Source organism: Camellia sinensis, chromosome 1 (genome assembly GCF_055761805.1).
Source record: "Camellia sinensis isolate YWXY chromosome 1, ASM5576180v1, whole genome shotgun sequence".
Lineage (NCBI taxonomy): Eukaryota > Viridiplantae > Streptophyta > Magnoliopsida > Ericales > Theaceae > Camellia > Camellia sinensis.
In genome coordinates this window covers 230,190,141-230,218,002 of record NC_138961.1, presented here as the reverse complement: position 1 = coordinate 230,218,002, position 27,862 = coordinate 230,190,141, and the positions used below count along the sequence as shown (strand labels likewise).

General features: G+C 35.5%; 3 pseudogenes across 1 annotated transcript; 1 reads left to right on the top strand and 2 right to left on the bottom strand.

The window, feature by feature from the left end:
- Positions 1-633: 633 nt before the first annotated feature.
- LOC114285477 (thylakoid ADP,ATP carrier protein, chloroplastic-like) overlaps positions 634-27,862 on the bottom strand; it is a 52,206-nt pseudogene continuing 24,977 nt past the window's right edge.
- Positions 10,556-15,656, bottom strand: LOC114285476 (uncharacterized; annotated as a pseudogene). The gene is made up of 5 exons (XR_014330129.1): positions 15,465-15,656; positions 14,713-14,835; positions 14,215-14,296; positions 11,098-11,162; positions 10,556-10,999 (listed from the first exon to the last, which is right to left on the bottom strand). The product of XR_014330129.1 is annotated as an uncharacterized LOC114285476 (transcript).
- LOC114285488 (glucan endo-1,3-beta-D-glucosidase-like) lies at positions 19,688-26,016 on the top strand (annotated as a pseudogene).

The window sequence follows — 27,862 nt, the reverse complement described above, 5'->3', positions numbered from 1 at the left end:
AAATATATGACAAGTAGTTATGAGATATGTGATGTTGGTTATGACTCAAAGGGGCTAGTTATGAGATGTGGTTATGAATATGTAATATTAGTTATGAACAAAATGGTGTTGGTTATGAGATATGGTTATGACTAAGTTATGATCAATTTGATTATAGTTATAAAGAAATATGATTTTGGCTCATAATTTAGCAGGTCACTTTTAATGATATGGCTCAATCTTAGCCATTGATTTTCTATGTACCGTACATTTTTTAACAAAATGTACTAGTTACACAACTTTGCTTCTATAAATATTTTCTTCCTATTCTTAATAGATAAAATTTACATACATAGATAGGCAATTGTTGTTGCTGTTATTATTATTATTATTATTATTATTATTATTATTATTATTATTATTATTTGCATGCCCTGCTATTGTGCTTCACATTTTTTCTTTTAATCTCTTTTTAAGAATTTCATGATTCAAGAATTGCAAGGAAAAAATTTAGGAACATAGAAAATTCTGCACACCAAATCATCAATGTGTTGTTATATGCAAATATTTTGAATTACATCTATTTCTTATTTTTTAAAAATAAAAAAATAAAATTGTGCACATAGCACAGTTGGCCTCAAAGATTAGGCATTACTAGAACATGTTTAAACATCTTGCACCCAAATGCAATACATTATAATCCAATCCATCCCGGTCCATACCTAGCCTATTCCCTTCCATTTGCAAAGTGCAAGAAAAAAAATGGATAAATTCCATCATTAGTTCAACAAACCTCTACAGAAATCTCCTCAAACTGACATAATTTTTAGACTTCAAGAACACTATGTGGGTGTTTAGGAAGTTGGCTACTTTAATAGACTATTTTAGTTTTTAGCTTTTTTAATATGCTAAAATAGTTGTGTTTAGGAAAATGGTTGATTTTTTTTTGTCATTGGATGTGATGTTTGCAAGAGAAAAAAATAAAATGATTATGGATTTGATATGATATTTTATCTTATTGACTATTTTGCTGCTCTGGAGTGAAGGCTACTAGGATTGCATTGATATCATCTTCATCATTACTCTGCCCTCCACCTCCCACCACATCTGCTGCACATGCCAACAACCTAGCCATCTCTCTCTCTCTCTCTCTCTCTCTCTCTCTCAAACTTGTCCAGGTTTTGGGATTTGATTATGGTAGGAGGTTGTTTTCAGACACCGACCCTCTCTGACTCTGGGTATCGAACTATTGGCGGCCCAATTTAGTCCTACATTTTTAGGTTTGGAAATAGTGTTTGGGCTTGTAAGTTGGGCTGGACTAATATTTTAAACTCGTTTGATAAATGGATTGAAATTAAAATTTGTGGGTCACTCTCTGAGATTTGCTTAAAATACGAATTGTCCCTTGTGGTTTAAAAAATTACAAATACTTTCCTATCAGAATTTTTTATTTAACAGAATTAATTGAAAATGTGAAATTTCTAACTATTCACCTATACAATAATAAAATTATCTAAATTATTAATTAAAATAAAATTTTAACATTATTAAAAACTATTAATTAACTCAATGATTTATTAATAAAATGACGTATTTGTTATGAAATTAAAAACCTTAGGGGGCGTAACGTAATTTCTAGAACCATAGGGGGTAATTTGTTATTTAAGTAAATCTCAGGGATTATGTTTGTAATTTATCCTAAAATTTGCATTGGTATCTCGGCCCATCTTAAATTGATCCTAAAATAATATATGGGTAACACTACAAGAAAAGGCAGTATAAAACATGAAACTTTTTGCAACGGCGCGTTTCCCATCGCAAAAAATGATCTTTTGCGACGGCAGTTTAAACCGTCGCAAATAAATAGCTTTGCGGCGGTAGTCATCCCATCGCTAATAAACATACATGAAAAGGTGTGATAAAGACCGAAGTATTCGTGACGCCTTTGTGTACCGTCGCAAAAAGAATTTTTTTGAGATGGGAGAAATTTGCTATCGCAAATAGTGGACAATTTGCGACGGAAAATGTCCATCACAAAAAAAAAAAAAAAAACGTTAGTAAAATGGCGTCGTTTTACCTATTTTTATTTATCAATTGTGACGGTTTAAATATACCGTCGCAAAAAGTAATAAATTTTTTTTGTCCCGCTTCTCCTATTGTTTGGCGCTCGATCATTTTGATCCAAAATCCCTAAATCTTCGAAACAAGATCTTTTCCTCCAAAATCCTCAAACAAGCTCGAGTGTTCACCGACGATTTCTCTCTCGACAAGCGACGACAGCGAGCAGGCTCAATCGTTGTCGACGACGGCTAGTGGTGGTGCGGCGACAGCGTATTACGGCTAACGGTGGTGCAGGGTCTCTATCTTTCTCTCGTGCGAGCTCAGCCAATCTCAAGCGCTCCTCTCTCACTCACTCAGCGAGTGATGCCTATATGCTCTCTCTCTCTCTCTCTCTCTCTCTCTATATATATATATATATATATGTATTATATATGTCTCCTTAGAAGATGCACTCGGATTGTTGAAAGTAGAACATGTAAATCAGAAAGAGTGGAAGTGAGAGGGATGAGTGAGAGGGGATAGGGATCATCTGAGATGAAAGTCGTGAGAGATCTCCTATTACGTTTAGTTTATTGATAGTAGCGAACTGAATGTGTGTGCATGGTACATAAATACTTTCTTTACGCAAAGAAATGACTTGATTTTTATATATGTATGTATGTATATCAAGATATGCACCATATGACCTTATTAAGTCTATTCCCAATGTTGAGAATAAAGGCTTCCTCTGCTTTACTAATGACATATGAAAGCATAAATGAAATGCTTACAACTTTGGATATGTTATAGATAGAATTAACCAAGATTTATTATGATACGATTTGCATTAGTTTCTGTTGGTTTACAACAGTTGATAATTAAAAGAATTGAGTTACCTGAAAAGGCATCCAAAACTATCTTGTAAGGTGTACCCTTCATTTGCATTTGCCTTCTCATTGTATCCAAAGGAAAGCACATAATCATGGAAAGAGTAGCTGACAGCAAAGCTGTTACCATAGATGTTTCAGTCCTCTTTCGATACTTCTCTGGCAAAGACTTCTTCATCCTAATATATAGATCCAAATTTAAGAAATACAAATATTATATTTTTATATCATTTAATAAACAATAGAGAAAAATATATTACTGAAAGAGTAAGCTCACAAGTCAAAAACGCAAAAGTTCACAGCAATATAAGGTGTTATTGCAATTAGAGAAGGTCCAAGGCCAGTATAAAATGACCCAACTTCCTCCTCTCTTAGAATGTTCAAGGCAACCTGAAAACAATCCAATAAGACCCATGATATGTGGAGAAACTCCTTCAGAAATACAATTCAAATTGGTCAGTCTTACCTCAGACATTGTTTTATACCCAGGCTCAACAGGTAATCTTAACCTAAAGACATCAAGAGGCTATGTTACCTATAAAGAAACAAATATCAACGATTATGGGCTTAAATATTTGTTAATAGACATATATATAGGGTACTAATATAGAAAATACAAGATCCAATACAGATAATCACCCATAAAGTTAAGGTCAGAAGTGATCTCATTTGCTATATTACTCACAAAAGTTGAAGTCATGCCAGTAAAAGCACCAACAGTGAGTCTTTCGATAATAGAGAGCTCACCGCCTAGGCACGAGAGACTTGTGGGAGAAGACAAAGCTCGAATCGGGTTCCCGGTTTGGGAGTTAGAGCCGGATTTCACTCTAGGCAAACTAGTTCCTTAAGAAACTTGAATTCGAGGCGTTGACACCCCAAAATCACCAAACGGGGTTCGGATAAGCACAAAACTTGGCACACATGACCGCCTAGGCACGAGAGACATGCAGGAGAAGACGGGACTCCAATCGAGTTCCCGGTTTGGGAGTTAGAGCCGAATTTCGGTCTAGGCAAACTAGTTCATTAAGAAATTTCAATTGGAGGTGTTGACGCCCCAAAATCACCAAACGGCGTCGGTTTAGCACGAAACTTGGCAAACACGACCGCCTAGGCACGAGAGACTTGTGGGAGAAGATAGGGCTCAAATCGGGTTCCCGGTTTGGGAGTTAGAGCCGGATTTCACTCTAGGCAAACTAGTTCCTTAAGAAACTTGAATTTGAGGCGTTGACACCCCAAAATCACCAAACGGGGTTCGGATTAGCACAAAACTTGGCACACATGACCGCCTAGGCATGAGAGACTTGCAAGAGAAGACGGGACTCCAATCGGGTTCTCGGTTTGGGAGTTAGAGCCGAATTTCGGTCTAGGCAAACTAGTTCATTAAGAAATTTGAATTTGAGGTGTTGACGCCCCAAAATCACCAAACGGCATCGGTTTAGCACGAAACTCGGCACACACGACCGCCTAGGCACGAGAGACTTGTGGGAGAAGACAGTGCTCGAATCGGGTTCCTGGTTTGGGAGTTTCAGCTGGATTTCACTCTAGGCAAACTGGTTCCTTAAGAAACTTAAATTCGAGGCGTTGATGTCCCAAAATCACCAAACGGGGTTCGGATTAGCAGAAAACTTGGCATACATGACCGCTTAGGCACGAGAGACTTGTGGGAGAAGACGGGACTCCAATCGAGTTCCCGGTTTGGGAGTTAGAGCCGGATTTCAGTCTAGGCAAACTAGTTCATTAAGAAATTTGAATTTGAGGTGTTGACGCTCCAAAATCTCCGAACAACATCGGTTTAGCACAAAACTTGGCACACACAACCGCCTTGGCACGAGTGACTTGTGGGAGAAGATAGGACTCCAATTGGGTTCCTGGTTTGGGAGTTAGAGTCAGATTTCACTCTAGGCAAACTAGTTCATTAAAAAACTTGAATTCGAGGTGTTGACGCCCCAAAATCACCAAACGGAGTCGAATTAGCACGAAACTTGGTACACATGACCGCCTAGGCACGAGAGACTTGTGGGAGAAGACAGTGCTAGAATTGGGTTCCCAGTTTGGGAGTTAGAGCCGAATTTCACTCTAGGCAAACTAGTTCCTTAAGAAACTTGAATTCGAGGCATTGACGCCCCAAAATCACCAAACGGGGTTCGGATTAGCACAAAACTTGGCACACATGACCGCCTAGGCACGAGAGACTTGTGGGAGAAGACAGGACTCCAATCGGGTTCCCGGTTTGGGAGTTAGAGCCGGATTTCAATCTAGGCAAACTAGTTCATTAAGAAATTTGAATTTGAGGTGTTGACGCCCCAAAATCTCCAAACAGGGTCAGATTAGCACAAAATTTGTCACAAGCAACTGCCTAGGCACGAGAGACTTGTGGGCGAAGACGGGATTCAAATCGGGTTCTCGGTTTGGGAGTTAGAGCCAAATTTTGGTCTAGGCAAACTAGGTCACTAAGAAATTTGAATTCAAGGTGTTAACGCCCCAAAATCACCAAACGGCATCGATTTGGCACGAAACTTGGCACACATGACCGCCTAGGCATGAGAAACTTGTGGAAGAAGACGGGGCTTGAATCAGGTTCTCGGTTTGGGAGTTAGAACCAGATTTCACTCTAGGCAAGCTAGTTCCTTAATAAACTTGAATTCGAGGCGTTGACGCCCCGAAATCACCAAACGGGGTCGGATTAACACAAAACTTGGCACACATGACAGCATAGGTACGAGAGACTTTTGGGAGAAGACGGGACTTCAATCGGGTTCCCAGTTCGGGAGTTAGAGCCGGATTTCGGTCTAGGCAAACTAGTTCATTAAGAAATTTCAATTCGAGGTGGGACGCCCCAAAATCTCCAAACGGCGTTGGATTAGCATGAAATTTGGCACACACGACCACCTAGGCACGAGAGACTTGTGGGAGAAAACGGAACTCCAATCGGGTTCCTAGTTTGGGAGTTAGAGCCAAATTTCGTTCTAGGCAAAGTAGGTCATTCAGAAATTTGAATTCAAGGTGTTGATGCCCCAAAATTACCAAACGGCATCGGTTTAGCATGAAACTTGGCACACACGACTGCCTAGGCGAGAGAGACTTGTGGGAGAAGACGGGGCTCGAATCAAGTTTCCGGTTTGAGAGTTAGAGCCAGATTTCACTCTAGGCACACTAGTTCCTTAAGAAACTTGAATTCGAGGCATTGACGCCCCATAATCACCAAACGGGGTCGAGTTAGCACAAAACTTGGCACACATGACCACCTAAGCACGAGAGACTTGTGGAAGAAGACGGGACTCCAATCGGGTTCCCAGTTTGGGAGTTAGAGCCGGATTTCGGTCTAGGCAAACTAGTTCATTAAGAAATTTCAATTCGAGGTGTTGACGTCCCAAAATCTCCAAACGGCGTCAGATTAGCATGAAATTTGGCACACATGACCGCCTAGGCACGAGAGACTTGTGGGAGAAGACGGGACTCCAATTGGGTTCCCGGTTTGGGAGTTAGAGCCGGATTTCGGTCTATGCAAACTAGTTTATTAAGAAATTTTAATTCGAGGTGTTGACGCCCCGAAATCTCCAAACGGCGTCAGATTAGCACGAAACTTGGCACACACGACCGCCTAGGCACGAGAGACTTGTGGGAGAATACAAGACTCTAATCGGGTTCCCGATTTGGGTGTTAGAGCCGGATTTCACTCTAGGCAAACTAGTTTCTTAAGAAACTTGAATTCGAGGTGTTGACGCCCTAAAATCTCCAAACAACGTTTGTTTAGCACGAAACTTGGCACACACGACCGCCTTGGCACAAGAGACTTGTGGGAGAAGACGGGACTCCAATCGGGTTCCCGGTTTGGGAGTTAGAGCCAGATTTCACTCTAGGCAAACTAGTTCATTAAAAAACTTGAATTCGAGGTGTTGACGCCCCAAAATCACCAAACGGAGTCGGATTAGCACGAAACTTGGCACACATGACCGCTTTGGCACGAGAGATTTGTGGGAGAAAACGGGACTCCAATCGGGTTCTCGATTTGGGAGTTAGAACCGGATTTCACTTTAGGCAAACTAGTTCATTAAAAAACTTGAATTCGTGGTGTTGACGCCCCAAAATCACCAAACGGGGTCGAATTAGCACAAAACTTGGCACACACGACCGCCTAGGCACGAGAGACTTGTGGGAGAAGAGAATTAATCAAATTATAAATTTCAACCAACCATATACTCAAACTTTCACTATTTCAAGATATTATTTTACTATAATTCCAATTAAGAGACTCTTCAACACTTAATATATATATTTTTATTAAATTATAATTTTTTAAAAATTTAAAGAGATGAAGCATTGAATGTAACGCCCTCAAAATAATACATAAAACCCATCATTCTTGACATGCACAATATAAGAGAAATAAACATCTTTCTATTTATCAGAGCAGTTCTTACAAAAGTATTACATGTTGACAACAAAAGTAAACGCCCTATGGACTTACAACTTTCCAAGTCAACACTTGGTTACAAGAAGTGAGTACTAACTCATATACATATTAAGCCCTTGGCTTGAATTTACATGCAATACATCAAAGGAAAGCAAAGCAACCAAAAAGTCTGACTGCCTCTAGCCTCCCAAGCTATGTCCTTGGAGGTGGCATGCTACCTGTACCTGAAAATGATGTCCCATATAGGGTGAGCCACAACCCAGTAGAAATATACCAAACCAACCATAAAAAATGACTAAAATAACAGCATTCGATAGATGGTCCATACTTATATTCCCACTTATAACACATCACAGTTTCATGACATTCAAGTCCATGTTACATTTCATTTCCCACTTCTTTTCAACTTTGAGTTTGAGAACAAGGCTCAGAACCTAGCCAAATAACTTTATGAGATTATGACCCATCTTTAAAACACTTTTCAAATTCATGATGGATACACATTTTGGTGCTGTATCAATAACACATAAACCACTTCCATACTTCATGAAGAATACACATTTTGATGCTGTATCAATATAACATAGAAATACTTCTATACTTCACAATTGGTAACGATATACATTTTAGTGCTATATCACATCAATTCAAACACTTCCATAATCCACACTTGATACACATTGTAGTGCTGTATCAATGTCACACAAAATCCGGTTTAGAGATCCATCCCCTATCTTCCCCTAAACCGTGGAGTACATCCCTTATCTTCTCCCACACACAATGTATATAAACATAGATCATATACATAATCAATCAATACATAAAGTTAATGTATTATTCCAACCGCTATACTCGATAGCATACTCAATCGATTAGTTTTAGTTTTAGTTTGCCTAATCATCATGCATTGTCTACAACAATCAAGGCTATCCTCCACCGATAGCCCAAAGCAATTATTTCTAAACAGAAAATAAATGCACCAAATGGATAAAATATCAACATTTCAACTAGGTGAGTGATAAATGATCCTACTACACCCTTTAATCCCATACGTTCCCAATTTCAACATTCTCAATTCAACTTCTCATTTCTCAAAATTAATTTCACAAATTAATTCATCAATGTAATTAGAGCATTTCCCATAATTAACAAAACAACCCTAAGGTTCCATTTCTATCAATAACCCAACATTTATCTCATTTCTCCATGCTAAACATGCATATAGGCTTATATAAATAAAACCCCATCTTTTGTAAAGTTACACAAAGACCCAAACTTTCTCAAAATTACCCAACAATCCCCAACATATCAAAATGCTAAAATTTAAAGACAAAGCTCATAAGGAGGAGTAGGATATCTCTATCTCGAAGTTAGAGCTCAATCGGAGAAGATGAAGAAAATGAAAATGCTCCAAACACCAAGATTCTCGGATCAAAACGTAGCTCTCAACGATCAACGCACTTTTTACAAAGGCCGAAGGATAGGGAGACACTCTAACTAGATCAAACCCTAGAGAGAAGGGAGATCCTAGAGAGAGAGGCTCTCAAAAAAACAATTTTGGGAAAGTAAGAGAGAGAAAGGAAATGTAAAAAGTGACTTAAAATTACCCAGCAGATGATTCATATACGTATGACCCGCTCAAGCGGAGAATAGAACGCTCGAGCGTCAAGCACAAAAATCTGGACACGCTCGAGCTCAAGAAGGCCCGCTCGAGCACCAAGACACAAGAATAAAATACATCCGCTCGAGCGTGAAAACCAGTCCGCTCGAGCGTAAATTTCCCCCTCCTAGAACTTTCACAGACAAAGCACTGCACACTCGAGTGTTACCCGCTCGAGCGTAGAAAACCCGCTCGAGCGTGAAAAACACACCTATAGAAGTTTTGCAGAGACACAAGACACTGGGAGTGTGTAAACCACGCTCGAGCGCAAGAAGGCCCACTCGAGCGGACAACCAAAAACCAAACTCCGCTTGAGCGCAGAATGATCCGCTCGAGCGTAACACCAAAAACCTGGGCAACTACACTTGAGACCAAAACTCAACCTACCTGTCCAAAACACGCCCAACACATCCTATAACTCAAACACAAAGTGTGAAAGGATGTAAATAAGATATAAACAACTGCTAACATCCACGGAACCAAGTCCGGATCACTGTACAACAAGGGGTAAAACCCGGAATCGCTATATTGAAAATTATTGTTTTTTCCATCAAAATTGATGAAAAGAAAGAAGAAAAAAAAATTGGGATGAGAATGAAAGTTCTTTTAAAATTGATACAAATTTAATGAAAAAGTTAAAATAATTCATATGAAATCAATTTTTTTAGTCAAATTTAAAATCAAATTAGATAAAAAAAATTAAAAGAAAATGATAAAGGTTGGAAATATTCTAAAACGTTTTTTTTCTTAAAAATTAGAAATGCGTGTATGTATTATATTCATATCATATGTTTAGTTAAGAAATTGAAATCAAAGAAAATGTAACTTAAATTATTGGATTAATAATAAAAATATCATATCAATTGATGATAAATATCACTTCACTTCGCATTTAATAATAAAATTATACATTTGTCTTAATTATAACTTTTAAATTTATATATTTTCATAATAAAAAGAGGTATATCATAACTCATTTAATCAGGCTTAGCTTTTTTTTATTGCACTAAATAGATTTATATGTGTATATATATATATATATATTATTGCCTTTATATCCCGCCACCGTAACTGTTACGGCGACTGCAACCGCTTTTTAAAACCTTGGGTAAAACACTAAAAACTTTACTTTCAAACTAGAGGGATGGAGCTCCTCCCCAAAAGACCACATCGATGGGATTGGAAAATTAGTCACTACAAAACCTTAAAAGAAGTCTGTTTTTTAAGAGACATTTAACCAAGGTTAGGATTATTTCAAAAATCGCAAGATGAAAACTTCTTACAGTCACAAGTTATGATTCAACAACGGAAATTCACATGCGTTTGGAGTCCAGACACTAGATGAAATTAACAGCTTGATAGTATATAATGATATGCCTCAACCAACAAAAATGTAGGTTTTAACACAAGTCTACAATGCCACCGAAATTTAATTGCTTAACTTCCATAACCTGCAATTTGTAAATTATTTGTCTTTTGTGCACTTTGTGATTTGCTCTACTGCCTTCTCTTCTCTTATTGCTAAGAGAAATTCACTGTCGACATATTAAAATAAAGCAGCAACTCATCTCACAGTTTTGACACAGTAAAAATAAAGTATTTCATTATATATACATGAAACATGTTTCTGGTTAAACCTGAAGTACAACAGAATGAAAAATCATATATATCAGGTTCAGCAGGAGAAGACATATTACAACATTTAATGGAACCAATACATTTTTAGAATGAAATTCTGATGAAGACCAAGATGTGCAGAGCCAGAATGTAGAGCATGAAAGCCGACCTGAGTGGCATGAGATTTTCAGTTCGGCCACCCAAGTGATAAGAAGGCCTATGATGAGGGTCAACAATGTAATCAGAGGAAAGAGATCCCTTCTCAGAGTTGCTTCTTCCAAACCGATTCCTAGCAGCATTGACCTCCACTGTGCTGGTTTCAAGACTCCTCCACAACCCATTTAACCTTTCTAGTTCCATCTCCTTCAGATAGATTTCACTGACCAGACCCTCTGCTTGGGCCTACAAGGAAGGACAGAACAAGATAAAAAGAATTCCCTCTCAAAGTCACATCAGCAAAACTTTTCATATAAAGCAAATTCACAACAGCTAAAGTACACCTGCTTGGTGGCTAGTTATTCAATTAGTCTGTGTAGCTGTCTATCCAATATTTTCTCTCTCTGAGCTGAAGAAAATTGCATCACATTAGAACAACTTAAACAACAGAGATGGCCAAAGTAGAATATCTGTTATTACAGTGAATAACTTTTCACATATCTATTTCACTACATCGAGCAGGAAGCAATATGTCAGTTTTCCATGTGGAAAGGATTTTTTTCCAAAAGTCAACAGATTGTCAATGCAATAAACAAAAATAAGTGCCAATCAAAGGTAGGGATACCATTTTCCCAAACGCACATTTTAAAAGTGAGTAGCACTACATTTCCAAAGTTGTAGGGGAAACTAGTTCATTCAAAAGAGCACAAATCATACTAATCATACCCTTTCTCTTTTAAGGGTTTATGCTTCAAATTAGTTACAAATACGTTGTCAGTATTCAGAAGCTCCTCAAATTATTGAACCTAATTTCATTCATTACAAATTATTAGTCTTTGTTAAATTATTTATCATATACTACAAAGATATAAAGAGGCAATGATTTTTACTAGTAACCAGTCAGTTACAAACTGTTGATGGATGGGAGTGAGGAGTCCTAGTGAGACCTTCTGAGAAGATGGAGGGCACTTAGACGACGTGAGGGCATTGGAGGTGACAGAGGTGAGAGAGCTCAATCAATCTTAGTGAGAGAGCAAGTCTGGCAGTGGAGGTGTCTGATGCTAATCATGAGTGAGGACGTTGGCTGATAATGCCTCGACGTTGGCATCGAGATCCCCAATATAGGATGGTCAAACCATGGAGGCTATCTCATCCTTGGACAAGTGACTGATCCTACTTGGTTCGAGAAAATGGAGCTATCTCAACTACCTCTGCATCCTAGGATCAGACCTTGGGATCTATAAGATGGGAGCCTATGAAGCACTGACACTTCAAAAACAAGTGCCATATCCGTGTCAGACACATGGACACTTTAGAGACAGGCAGACATAGTGGGGACACAAATGGGACACACCACATGGCGTGTCCTCTTATTTAATTAATTTATTTTCAGAAGACACACTAGGGACATATCAAGTTGTCTTTTTTCTCATTTTGTTTAGTACTTTTGATGAATGCTGAATGTTTATTATTTTTTTTCTTACATTTAAATACTTAAGAGATCATCCATAAAAAAAGATATAAATTTTAAGTGTTAATTTAAAAGTACTTTTTTTAAAAAAAAAAAAAAAGAAGAAGAAGATAGAATTAGAGTTAGTTTTTGTTAATATTGATTGTTTGTGAATGTAATATTAATCTATATAGCAAATATTCCTGCCGTGTCCAAGTCTCCATTTTTTCGAAATCACTGTGTCCAAGGTTCTGAAAAGCGGTTGCGGTCACCGTAACGGTGGCGGTGACGCGGTTGCGGTTGCGGGGTGTAAAGGCCGTAGTGTAACGGTTGCGGTAACCGGAACCGTGAATTTTTTTATTTTTTGCACAATTTGAAAAAAATTTACCGATACGCATATTTTTTTTCCATCATATTTATTGGGTTAAAAATAAATATTGATCAATTTTTATAAATTTTTAAGTATGATGCAATATATTTCATATTTTTAAATCACTATAAACTGAGTTTTTTACATTTTATTTTAATAATTAATGACTTTATATTATACAAAAAATCAATCACTAACTATTATACATAAGATAAACAATGACAAAAGTAAGAGAATAAATAAGAGGCTAAATATATATATATATATATATACATATACATATTTTAACCAAGCCAAATAGATAATGACCACACTTATTATTATTATTATTATTATTTTATTTTATTATTTTTTTTTTTTTCAAACAATATATAGATAGACACACACAAACAAAATGGTTTAGTAATAGCAGCTGAATAGAATAGCATAGGTCTTACAGTTTCAACAAATTAATAACATGTTCTTCATCTTCCCTCTTCTCTCTCTCTATCTCTTGCTCCTCCATTTTCTCTCTTTATCTTCTCTCCCCATTTTTAGCTTTTTTTTTGTGTATTTTTTCGGAAGAAACAGTTTGGCACCGTTACGTAACGGTGCGTAACAGGCCGTTACGGCTGTTACAGCACCGTTACGACCGCTACGGCAGCCGCTACGGCCGACACACCTGTGAATCTCAATCACACTGCAAAAGCGGCCGTAACGGGTGGCGGTAACCGCCAAAACCGTTACGTAACGGCGTTACGTAACGGTTGCGGCCGCTTTTTAAAACCTTGACTGTGTCCCATATCCTCATCTGTGTCCGTGTCCACATTCATTTCCGTGTCCGTACTTCTTAGATGCAAAGGTAGGTATGAGAATGGTATCAAGGAAGGCTCCAATTCTCCCCCACAAAGTTATTATTCTCATATTGTTGTTCACAACACTAGAAAGGTCCCTTCTTTAGCCCCAAAACCTAACATATGTATTCCCAATCAATTCTAACCCATTCCCCCTTCTATTGACCCTCAACTACCCTTAAACCCCTGATTTAGCCTCTATTCAAGCATTCAAACAGTGTCAAATCTCAGTCCTTTCCCACTTCAAAACCTAGATTGTTTCTTTCCCCCATTAGAACCCTAATCTTGAAAACTTTCCATACCCAAAACCCACCACAATTCCTATTGTAGGCAGCCTTCGGATTTGGTTTCTTTTTCTGTCCTATAGCATCCAACTCCTAGAAAATTGACAATGCATGCTGAATCAAATAGTTGAGACAACTCTATAGAGGAGACATGTCCATGTCAAAAATTGATGATTATGACAGTCTTTTGCTATGTTTGATTGACCACATGGCAGCCATGTCCCAGATATGTCTAGAATCCTTAATATAGAACAAGCATAGTATTGAAAACAAATAAGTAAAGGGAGGGGAGTACAAGAGGTAAAAAGTAGTTGCAGTAGTTGCAAAATGGGGAACAGGAGGGCCCCAAAATCCTTCTAATGTCATGTCCCTTCCATGTCTTTCTCCTACTTTCTCATATTTTCCATGTCAACAGTATATTCGCAACCTATCCACTTACCCAATCCATCCGCATTGCCTATCAATTATACAATAACAGTTCAAAAAAGTTACACAATCAGAAGTAAATGGATGATGTACAATACCTGGAGAAGGCTGCTTCAGTGCATTCTCTTGGACCTGTGCCCATTTTTTCTCCAAGACTTCAACCACCTCTTCCATTAAACTCTAAGAAGATAATAAAATGTTTTCAGAAACCAAAAATAAAAATGGAAAAATAAGAAAGAGAACAAAAACGAAAAAAGAATATTTGGATGAGAAGAAATAAGCAACAGACCAACTGTAGTTTCAGAATCAATAGACAATTCACCTAATTTTCCAGATGGTCAGGCATGAAATGCAGCTAACACATTTTCCAACTTGTCCTTCAGATTTTTCTCAGTCAAGTCCAGTTCCTGTAATATTTTTCCTCAGTGAAGATGCCAAGGATTAAACAAAAACAACGCTTTAGAAAGAGTTGAATGCAGAGGAGTGAGGAATCCTCCAACAGAAGGCTATGAGAGCAGCACTTAAAATATCTAAAGTTTCTTTCTTATCCAAAAAAATAAAAATAAAAAAATAAATTTTAGGTGTTTAACTCTCACTTGTAACTTAGTCCGAAATAGATCTGCTTCTTTCAACTTCTCATGTATTTTATTATCACAATTGGATATAGCCTTTTCATACGCATCATTTTCTTCTTGCAATGCAACCTCTCTCAGTTGTGCCTGGCCAAAAAGATCAGTGCCAAAATGGTCTGACTTTGGACCAAAACTCATCCAACAACCAATTGCAACAATAAAACCAATGATGCAGAGCATGTTAAAACCATGGATAGTCTATAATAATTTTAATTCCAAACGACTATGATCATGGACTGATACTTTGAATAGTTATTTCTCCTCCCAATACACACACAGATAAGTATTTAGATCCTTTCTCCTTTCCCAAAATCAATCCATTTGTTAAAGAATAATGGAACCCAACATGCAACAGTAATGCTGTGTTTGGTTAGGAGATTTGAGGAGGGATTTGAAAAGGGAAATGGAAATGATAGGTGAAATGTGAATAAAAGATACCTATATTTCACCTAGTTTCACACACCTTTTCCCTTTCCCTTTCCAAATCCCTCCCCAAATCCTCCAACCAAACACAGCGTAAAAAACTGCATTATTATTAAACATTCTAAAAAAACTCTTGACACTAAAACGTAAAAATTGAAAGAATCACAGCAATATGTACAATAATAAAGAAGAAATTGCAATTGAATTCAAATCAAATCGAATCAAATACCCATGTGAAGAAAAGTTGCTTGAAATTGAAAAGGCCATGTGAGTGGAAAATAAGTAGGGCCAACCTGTTCCTTGGTGGTGGAGTGAGCGTTCAATTGGAGAGCGAGGGTGGCGTTGAAGGCGAGGGAGTGGGCGTGGAGGTGGGGAAGGCGTTTGGGAGATGTGGGCGTGGAGTCGTTGTGCTTCACATTTTTTCTTAACAACAATGATTCATCCCCCTTTTCCTCCCACCCCCTTTGACCCTCTCTCTCTCTCATTAGTTATATTTTTTTTTTTTCTTTTTTTTCCTGCTCCTCCAATCACCACCCGCCATATGGCAAGGGGGGGTGAGGGGATGACCTCTAAAAAGGAGTCCCAAGCATTATTCTTTTCTTAAACGAATTACGCTACCAGTACCTATAATTTGGGATTTGTGTTGCCTTTTCAATTATGACACATTTAATTTTAAATTTTAAATTTTATTCTAAATAAGAACAATTAAATATACAATTATTCAATTTTAAGGAAATAATCGTTAATTTGATAAAATATAAATTAATTTGACAAAAATAAATGTTAAAAAAATACTTTTGAATTTTTAAAAATAATTTCTACCCACCAAAGATAAAATTTTATAAAATTGATAAATCTTTTATTTATTTATTTATTTTATCAAATTAATTTTTATTATATGTTTGGATGATGATTATGTAATGTGTGGTTATTAGACTTTTAATGTGTAATCAATATGTTTAATATATGAAATATTTTTAGTTTTGAATTTTTTGATTTAATGGATTAGTTTAATAATGATATCAAAGTGGTCTCTATATTTGAGTTTTGGAAAAATAGAAGCTAATTTAATGAAAATAAAAATAATCATCCATTACATGATCATCATCCAAACACATAGTAAAAATCAATTTGGTAAAATAAATAAATGTGCAAAAGATTTTTCAATTTTACATAATTTTATCTTTGATGCGTAGAAATAAATTTAAAAATTTCAAAAATATTTTTTTGACATTTATTTTTGTCAAATTAGTTTATATTTTATCAAATTGACAATTTTGCCCTTGAAATTGAGTAATGGTATTTTCAATTGTCCTTATTCGGAACAAAATTTAAAATTCAGGGTCAAATGTTTCACAATTAAAAAGTCATGGACCAAAGTAACACAAACTCCAAACTATAGGGACCGTTAGTGTGATTTTCCCTTTTTTCTTTTAATCTCTTTTTAAGAATTTCATGATTCAAGAACTGCAAGGAAAAAATTTAGGAACATAGAAAATTCCGCACACTGAATCATTAATGTGTTGTTATATGCAAATATTTTGAATTACATTTATTTCTTATTTTGTAAAAATAAAAAAATAAAATTGTGCACATAGCACAGTTGGCCACAAAGATTAGGCATTACTAGAACATGTTTAAACATCTTGCACCCGAATGCAATACATTACAATCCAATCCAACCCAGTCCATACCTAGCCTATTCCTTCCATTTGCAAAGTGCAAGAAAAAAAAGGGCTAAATTCCATCATTAGTTCAACAAACCTCTAGAGGAATCTCCTTCAACTAACCTTATTTAGTTTAGACTTCAAGAACACTCTGTGGTTGTTTAGGAAGTTGGCTATTTTAATAGATTATTTTAGTTTTTAACTATTTTAATATGTTAAAATAGTTGTGTTTGGAAAAATGATTGAATTTTTTTATTATTGGATGTAATGTTTGTAAGAGAAAAAGTGAAATGATTATGAGTTTGATATGACATTTTATCTTATGAACTGTTTTGCTGCTCTAGAGTGAAGGCTACTGGGATTGCATTGATATCATCTTCATCGTTGCTCTACCCTCTACCTCCTACCACATCTGCTGTCCATGCCAACAACCCAGCCATCTCTCTCTCTCTCTCTCTCTCTCTCTCTCTCTCTCTCTCTCTCTCTCTCTCTCTCTCTCTCAAACTTGTCTAGGTTTTGGGATTTGATTATGGCAGGAAGTTGTTTTTAGACACCTACCATTTCTAACTCTAGGTATCGAACTGTTGGCGAGCCAATTTAGACCTACATTTTTAGGTTTGGAAATAGTGTTTGGGCTCGTAAGTTGGGCTCGTTTGATAAATGGATTGAAATTAAAATTTGCAAGTCAAATACACTCCCTCGTATTTGCTTAAAATACGAATTGTCCCCTATAGTTTGAAAAATTACAAATACTTCCCTATTAGAATTTTTTATTTAACAGAATTAATTGAAAATGTGAAATTTCTAACTGTTCACCTATACAATAATAAAATTATCTGAATTATTAATTGAAATAAAATTTTAACATTATTAAAAACTGTTAATTAACTTAATGATTTATTAATAAAAGGACCTATTTGTTATGAAATTAAAAACTTTCGGGGACATAATGTAATTTCTAGAACCACAGGAGGCAATTTGTAATTAAGGAAATCTCAGGGAATGTGTTTGTAATTTATCCTAAAATTTACATAGGTATCTCGGCCCATTTTAACTTGATCCTAAAATAATATATGGGTAAACTATCATAGCTGCTAATAGTTTGATTTAATTTTTATCAAGTCCAATTTAAAATAAGTCCTAATAAAATCATCACTAATTTTTTTTTTTTAATGATTTTTTGCATATGTCGCTAAAAATTGACAATTAGTAACTTTTTTTTTTGTCCCGATTTTTATAAATTGTCACTAAAACTTATAATTAGTAATATTTTTCTGTGACAAATTTTTCAAATTTTCGCTAAAAGTTGAAAATTAGCGACTTTTTTGTAACGATTTTTTTAAGCAATAGCTAAAACTTATAGTTAGTGACATTGTTTGTGACAAAATTTGTAAATTGTCACTGAAAATTAACAATTAGTGACGTTTTTTAATAGTGTTTGATGAAAAACGCCATTAATTATCATAGGACCTATTGGATAATAAGTCCACATATTAAGACTTACACGTAAGCCAGTCGGAAAAAAAAGATTGACCAATAAGTCTCATATTTTGGACTTGTAATCCATATATTCTCATATTTTTTCTTGTGATCTATTTAGTCCTTTTAGATGTGTAATGACTCATTTGCCAACCGCATTAGAGTGTCACATTTGAAAAAAAGTATACTAAGGAGTTTTTTAATGTCATATCATACCCGCTACGTTTGAGTATCATATTTGAAAAAAGTACATTAAAGAGTTTTTAATCTGTTTAGAGTGTTACATCATACACGCTATGGTAGAGTGTCACATGTCACATTTGGAAAAAAAAATACATTGAAGAGTTTTTCTTTTTTTTGAACTGTCATCATACCCGTCACGTTATCATATTTGAAAAAAGTACATTAAGGAGCTTTTATTTTTTTAGAGTGTTACATCATACCCGTCACGTTGTCACATTTGAGAAAAATACACTAAGGAGTTTTTATTTTTTTTAAGTGTCACATCATACCCACCACGTTGTCACATTTGAAAAAAATACACTAAGGAGTTTTTAGCTTTTTTAGAGTAAAAGGCTTAGAGTGTCACATCATACCCGCTACATTATCATATTTGGAAAAAGTAGACTAAAGAGTTTTTAGTTTTTTTGGAGTGTCTCATCGTTGGAGTATCACATTAATACCTATTACAATGGAATATCACATCATACCTGTCACATTAATGAAAGAGTATAGTTGTCCACCAAAACACAACCAAAATAAAAAAATAGGACTACATGGAAAGAAATTCTCCACTAATAGGACTTAATAGATCAATAGAAAAAACTTAAAACTAATTGAAGTATTTTTTTTGTGAGATGAGATTTATTGGTAAATATAATTACTACTATTTTTGCATTACTCGAAAATCCTTTAATGTTAAATATACAATGTTTTGAAGAAAAGAATCAAAAAATTAAAAATACTCATTATTTTTTATGAAAATAATTTTATAAATTTTAAAAATATATTTTTTTTTTGCCAATAATTTTTTTTTAAATTCAAAATATAAATTTTAAAATTTCAAACAAACATAACCTTAGTTATTTTTTAATATAATCACAAGACAATAAAATGTTTCTTGTTTTTGTGTGCGTTACACTAACCGCAAAAAGAATCAGGAACCATGGGAAAACTTGCAAGATATCATAAGGCATTTGGGAACCAAATGCAAAGCTCCTAAACCTCAAAAAAGAACGTTCATTCTATGACTTTCTGGATTCCCCAAACATATTCCAAGACCCCCTTTTTTTGTTGGAGGGGGAGGGGGGGAGGGGAATAACATATTCCAAGACCCCCCACCTTGTTATCCCTTCCTTCACCATCTTCGCTTGCATGCCTTTGATATATACTCCATCCACCTTCCTATCCTCAAAATACATTAAATTTCACTTCCAAACCATAACCTTGTGTTTCTCATCCATTTTCCCCTTCACCATTCACCATCCTTCAACCCAGACAATCTCCTCTACCTACAGGCATGTCGAATTTCATTATATATTCTTGAGTTTCATTGTGTATTTTCTTATCAAATTTCTTTCATCTTCTACACGTGTCGAGTTTTAATATATATATATATATATATATATATGTTTATTTATTTATTTTTTTGGTAGTGAAACATTTTCTTGCCCCAAAAGAAATATGGACTTGTTTGGTCTGTTTGGCAGAGAAATCTTGTCGATTTTCGCAAAAAAAATTCTCACGCATCCTCCTTCACCACCACCACTACCTCCTCTCCCTCCTCCTCCACGTGAGCCATCTCCGCCAGAACCCTACAGACGACCAACTCATCCCTTCCTCTTCCCTCAAACCCAATCCACAGTCTTTCCTGACCCATCTCACTTTTTCTGTCCCCACCTACTCTCTTCCCCTCTACCCACCAATTCCTTCTTCCAAAACTTTGTTCTAAAAAATGGTGATCAACCCGAATACATCCACCCTTATCTCATCAAATCTTCTCTTTCCTCTTTCACTTTCTGCTACCCATCTCAGTCCTCTAACTCTTCCTTCATCTACCAGATTTTCAATCCTGACCTCACCATCTTTACATCAAACAACCCCAACCCATATGCAACCCACATTATTTCTTCATTCAGTGATCTTAGTGTCACTCTTGACCTTCCTTCTAGCAATCAGGTTCTTCCTCGTTAGAGGAAGCCCTTATTTGACCTGTGTTGCTACCAAAGGTGTTTCGCTTCGATTTCTACAGTTCATGCCATTTTTCAAATCTCTCCCAACAGTTCTCTCACTAAATACATCATTAAGCTCAACAACAACCAGACATGGCTTCTCTACACTTCTTCACCAATTAATCTGAGTCAGGATGTTTCTTCTATAATTTCTAATGGGTTTTCCGACATAATTCGAATTGCTATTGTACCAAATTCTGACCCACGATACAAATCAATCTTGATCGGTTCAGCCGTTGTTATCCGGTATGTGGTGATGCCCTATTTTCCAACCCATTTTCTTTGGAGTATAAATGGGATAAGAGAGATTTGGGAGATTTGTTCATGCTTGCCCACCCTCTTCATCTTCAGCTTCTTTCAAGCAGTGATTGTAGAATCACTGTTTTGGATGATTTCAAGTATAAAAGCATTGATGGAGACCTTGTGGGTGTTGTTGGAGATTCATGGGTATTGAAATCCAGCCCTGCTTCTGTAACTTGGCACTCAATTGGAGGCATCAATGAAGAATCATACCCTGAAATTGTTGCTGCACTAATCAAAGATGTTGAGGCTCTCAATCCAGCAACAACATTAACAACATCATCATCATCATCTTATTCTTACGGAAAACAAATTGCCAGAGCAGCAAGATTAGCATTGATTGCTGAAGAAATCGATTGTTTCGATGCAATCCCAGGTATTCGAAAGTTCTTGAAGGACACAATTGAGCCATGGCTAGATGGAACTTTTAGCACAAATGGTTTCTTGTATGACGGGAAGTGGGGTGGCATTGTGACTAAACAAGGATCTTTAGATTCCGGGGCTGATTTCGGGTTTGGAATATACAATGATCACCATTACCATTCGGGGCTTTTTCTTTATGCAATTGTAGTGTGTAGCTCGGCTTTTCGCGCTCCCTTTCAGAAGAATGAAATAGCCCCTACAGTTCGGACTCCACTTGTGTTGGTTCTGAATTTGATTTCACAAGTGCAATGTGAAATAATGAAAACACAAAAAGAGTCCAAATCTGACAATTACTTTTGAAAAATCGATGTTTTGAATCAAATGCCAAAAATGGACTGCTTTGCCAGATATTAGAGTCGCCACCTAAATATTTATTTTGAAAAATTTAGGAAACCCGTGACTCGTGCCAAAGGCCATCAGTGCTTCATCACCAAAGTGACTTGGTTCGGGAACTTAGGTATGAGAGGGGAAGGTCAATAATGAGCACCCCACTCACCCGATCAAAAATCGGCCTCTACTAATTATGATGTGATTCTTATGTACAGTATATGTTCTTATTTTATTTTTAACATACAAGTATAGACTAATTTCACTAGAAGTTGGAACGTTTGATTTCATGTTTGTTTTGAAAAAGTGTTTTGAATATGTACCACTTGAAAAAGTGATCTCATATATATACATTTAATCAAAGTATCCCAATTTCAGTGAATAGCCTTCATCCACAGGCATTCAAGCAGTTTAACAATTAAGCATTTAGCCTCATGGTAGTATGTTTGATACGACAACAATCACACTTATGCAATATGCTAAAACATAAAAACTTACCTCGTACTCCAAGCTAAAAAAGGAACTAGTTAGAAAAATGCATGATCCAACTATGTAATATGGCTAATGCAACACATACAATATGCAATTAATAAGCTCGACTACTATAATGGCATGCGATTCAATTCAAGGCATGTGATAGCGCACATATTCAAGTAAAGAGTTTGAATTTGACATTTGAATAATATGATGAGCCGAACTTTTATGCATGCAATACAAATGGATGCAAACATGAGTATGCTAAATTAAACATGATGTCCTTAAACTAACCATCATAAGCTGGTAAATAAAAGGGAGAAAGACGTGGGGTTAGAAGACATACACATTATTACATATTTGTCCTCGCGAAGGAGGGTCCGAATGTCCAAGTGTCCGAATAAATAAATATTACAAATCCGAATGAATCATAATGAAAAGGGGCTGTCTAATTTATTACAACAAATAATATGTAATGATCGCGCGATGCTCCTCAGGAATTACTCTGTCTGCCTTGTTGAGATTTGTTCTGTTTCACCTTATCATTGCTTTCGACCAAAAGTGTATATTTATTGGAGCCTTGCCGAATCAAAACAAGACTTAGTCGAGCCCCAAATAAATCCAAGCATACCTTGTTTTCTTTGCAGAAATCTGTTTTTTTTTTTTTTGTGCCTGAGGTGAAACAGTGCAAACATGCAGACAGGGTATTCCTGGCCATATTTGTCTCTTCTACTCTTCTCTATCATGGAAAATACTCAAGAGATGAGCGAACTCGGTTCCCAAACCATCTATGGTTGCAAGTTAGTTTGCAAGATGATTTTGGACACGATAGGACAAAGATCAATAAATGTAATGCATAATGACCACCCCTCCCTACTATCATGAAGCAAATTCAAGAAGGAAAGTAGAGACGCTTCAAGATTCATCAAAACATTATGGACTAATGTAAGATAAGCCTTGACACAATAAATTCGGTATAACGTCCGACCGAATTCAATCAATCATATTGGTTCTTTATGTTGGTTGATTCATTTTAAGCTCAATTTTATTAACCTCTTTTATATTACCTTTCCTTTTCTTTAATCCATTAAGTCCACGGTGATATTTACATCCACTAAGTCTGAAATGCAATAAAGGAAAATAAGTGTCAACTTAACCCGAGGAAATAAACCTTATTTTATTTGGAGAAATTACAAAGAAAGAGTCAAACTCATTTACAAGCGATAAGGGATTTCAAGTCAAACTCAAGATGCGCAACAAGGATTAGCCAAACTCAAAAGAGTGATAATGACTTAGAAAAACCCACTGTGAGTAATAATGACTTGAAATCCAAACTTGATAATAAGTGATAATGATAGTTTCCTTGGTGATTTCCAATGGTCAATTAATCCCTTAAAAGTAAACACATTGATGATAAATTCTTCGGGGAAAATTACAAAAGAAAAGTCAAACTCATTTACAAGCGATAAGGGGTTTCAAGTCAAACTCACAATGCACAACAAGGACTAGTCAAACTTAAAAGAGTAATAATGACTTAGAAAAACCCACAGTGAGTGATAATGACTTGAAATCCAAACTTGATAATAGTGATAATGACACTTTCCTTAGTGATTTCCAAGGGTCAATTAATCCCTTAAAAGTAAACACACTGATGATAAATTCTTCGGGGGAAATTACAAAAGAAGAGTTAAACTCATTTACAAGCGATAAAGGGTTTCAAGTCAAACTCACGATGCGCAACAAGGACTAGTCAAACTCAAAAAAGTAATAATGACTTAGAAAAACGCACAGTGAGTGATAATGACTTGAAATCCAAACTTGATACTAAGTGATAATGACACTTTCCTTAGTGATTTCCAAGGGTCAATTAATCCCTTAAAAGTAAACACGCTGATGATAAAGAGAACTGAAAAATAAATGATTGTGTTTTAGCATAAGAAAGTTTTTATGCCTTTGATAGTAAACCTTCGAAGAGATTAAACCATTAAGCATGAGAAAAATTTCTTTTTTGTACTTGAACCACAATCTTAATTTTTCACAACTCTTTAATCAAAATAATTAAAGAATGGTAGGAGGTTGCAGAGATGATTATGCAAAATTTATTAATTGGTTAATATAACACAACATAATATTTAAAACAAAATTATTGAAATAAATTAAACAACCCCCCCCCCCCCCTAAATAGCATAAAATAGTGCTGAAATTAAGCTAACAAAAGTGAACAACTATGAATAGATTAAAGCTAGTGAACAAGTTTAAGGAAGGGTGGCTAACCCCTCCACTTTTGGGACTTCTAAACCATATTTTAGCCTTTGAAAATAGTCCAAAAGCAGCCCCAGAACAGTGTATAAAACAAGAAAAAGAGAGGACAAGAGTAAGAGAAAATTGTACCTTTGAAAGAGAGGTAAGCTCTTAATTAACAAACTTGATTCCAACACCCTCAAGCTTCTTTGAAGGAAATGATGAACTCCTTAGTTTACAAACTCTCTCTTGATCACCCTCAAGTATAGAAAGTGTGTTCTCAAATCCTCAGTAGCTATGGAAGTTTGGAAGTATTTTGGCTCAAAATTGAAATGTAAACAAAATTAATCTCCTTTCTCTCTAACTCACTTGAATCCTCTCTTATCATCCAAAAAAAAAAAAAAAACCTCTCTTATAATCAAAAAACCTCCCTGCTGATTACCACCTCCCCCTCTTTATATAGCCAAAAATATAGAATATAATAATATATAATAGAATATAATAATATATTCTTAATATAATACTATTATAATATATAATAATATATATAATATATATGTATATAATAACATATATAATCCTAAGGTTTGATGTCGGCAGCCGAGGGCTGACCGACATCAAACAATTTTTTTGTTATTTTATTTTATAATATATATAATATAATATATATAAAATATAAAATTTATACCAATTTATATAAAAACACCAAAAAAATATATGAACAAACACATAAAATTATGCAAAATTTCAAAATACTAAACAATAGAAATATTTAGTAGTTTAAAATAATTTGGCTATAATGGTAAAGGTTGGTATTCAAGTTCAAATTTTATCTCTCTTACTAAGGATTATGTGAGAAACACATTCTAATTGTCATCATTGGGTAATCAAAAAAAAGCGCCCAAGTCTTAGGGCCGGTCAAAATGGGGTGTCTACACAGTGCTTGCAAAGATTGATCCAACTTGGGGGAGAAACTATAGGCCGCAAGCTTACTCGTTAATGGAAGATTTCATGAACTTGGGCAGGCGAGAAAATTCAAAATATTCGCGTTTGCGGTGTTTTGATCTATGGAAACTTCATTCTTGGGCTGGAGGGCTGACTGAATTTGCAGATGGGCGAAACCAAGAGAGCACGAGCGAGGCTGTGAACGCATACTATTCGGCAGCATTGATGGGATTGGCTTATGGGGACACATGCCTTGTCGCAACTGCTTCTACAATTGCAGCAATGGAGATTCATTCAACTCAGACATGGTGGCATGTGAGAGAGGGAGGGACTATGTATGCAGAGGAATTTACTAGAGATAATAGAGTTGTGGGTGTTTTATGGGCTAATAAAAGGGACAGTGGACTTTGGTTTGCACCAGCTAAATAGAGGGAGTGCAGGGTTGGGATTCAGTTGTTGCCACTGTTGCCAATCACTGAGGTTTTGTTTTGTGAAAGTGGTTTTGTGAGGGATCTTGTGGCATGGGCATCGGCAGCGTTGGGAAGAGAGGGAGTTTTAGTGGATGGAAGGGCTTTTTGCATGCATTGGAAGGGGTTTATGACAAAGAGAGTGCTTTGGGTAAGATTAGGAATTTGAATGGGTTTGATGATGGGAATTCACTGACAAATCTTTTATGATGGATTCACAGTAGAGTAGATGAAGAAAAAGGGTATGAGGGCAGAGGGAAGAATTGCTGGTTTGGTCACTATTGTCATTGAAAATAATGGTAATCATACATATCAACGATGGGACCTATTACTAAAAAAATTGCTCCACTACATTGCTTCACGGTCGGTTATGTGACTAGTTCTGTATAATTATTGAATGATAATTTTCGCTATTTGTTTGGTTTTGTGTGGGTTGAGGACGGTCTTGAATGGATTGGTGGGTTCAAGGTCAAAACCATTCTATCTTACTCGTAAGTAAAAACAAAAATTAAAAATTAAAAAAATTGACATGTATATATGGGTGATGCTATGGTACATTTGGATGTACCATACATCAGTTACGAGAATATGTGATTTTATATTATAACTAATATCATATAGATCATAACCATTATCATATTAACTCATAACTTATTTATATTTAGTTATTCATACATACTATATTATCTCATAACTACGACATAACTAAATTATTTTAATAATTTAATTTTGCATTGGCAGACAACCAGTGTAATCGGTTACCAAAAAGAGGGGCAAAGGAAATCAAAGGAGTCCAGGGGTCCCAACATCACATATCTCATAACCACTAGTCACATATTTCATAACCAACACTTCTTCTTTTTTTCATAACCAACATCACATATCTTATAACCATTAGTCACATATCTCATAACTAACATCATTTTGCTCATAACCACACCACTTTGTTCATAACCAATATCACATATCTCATAACTATTGATCACATATCTCCTAACTATTACCCACATGAATCATAACCATATCTCATAACCAACGCCTTTGAGTCATAACCAACATCACATATCTCATAACCACTAGTCATATATCTCATAACTAACAACTCTTTTGCTCATAACTACACCACTTTGATCATAACCAACACCTCATATCTCATATCTCATAACCACTAACACATATAGCATAACCAAACACCCTTTGACACCACTTTACTCATAACCAAAATCACATATCTTATAATCACTAATCAAATATCTCGTAGCAATTACCCACATATCTCATAACCAACATCATATATATCATAACTACAAATCACATATCTCATAACCACACCACTTTGATCATAACCAACATTACATATTTCATAACCACTAACCACGTATCTCATAACCAAACACCCTTTGACTTATAACTACATCACTCTGTTCATAACCAAAATCGCATAGCTAATAATCACCAATCATATATCTCATAACCTTTACCCACTTATGTTATAACCACATCTCATAACCAACACCATTTGCCTCATAAACAACATCACATATATCATAATTACTAATCACATATCTCATAACCATTACTCATATATAGAGGTGTAAATTTGGGCCACGAGCTCGCGACACACCCCAAGCCCATAAATTACTCTCTCTCTCTCTCTCTCTCTCTCTCTCTCTCTCTCTCTCTCGTTTGGGCTAAAGAAAGGGTCTAGGGATCTGTCAAAAACAATTAATGAGGAAATTTTGATTTTGACAAAATTTGGATGTTTGTTTCAAATTTTTGGAGAAAATGGGGTCGAAATTATGTAATAATCATTATAAAAAAACAACATTAAAACATTTATGAATAGTCTTATAATAAAATAAATTATTAATTTATAATTTTGTCAATTTATAATTTTTTTAATTTATTTTTAATATAAATCCTTCATCTATTTTTATTAAGTAAAATTAATAAAAAAAAAGACTATTTTACTCATCAACTACAAAATGTATAATCACATCATTAACTGGCATAATAAAAATATTTAAAATTTTAGAAACCACAAATATCATAATCAAGTCACAAAGTTTTGTAATATAAAACACAAAACACATAACGCCGTCACTAATTAGCGTAACAAAACTTGTTTAAAATTATA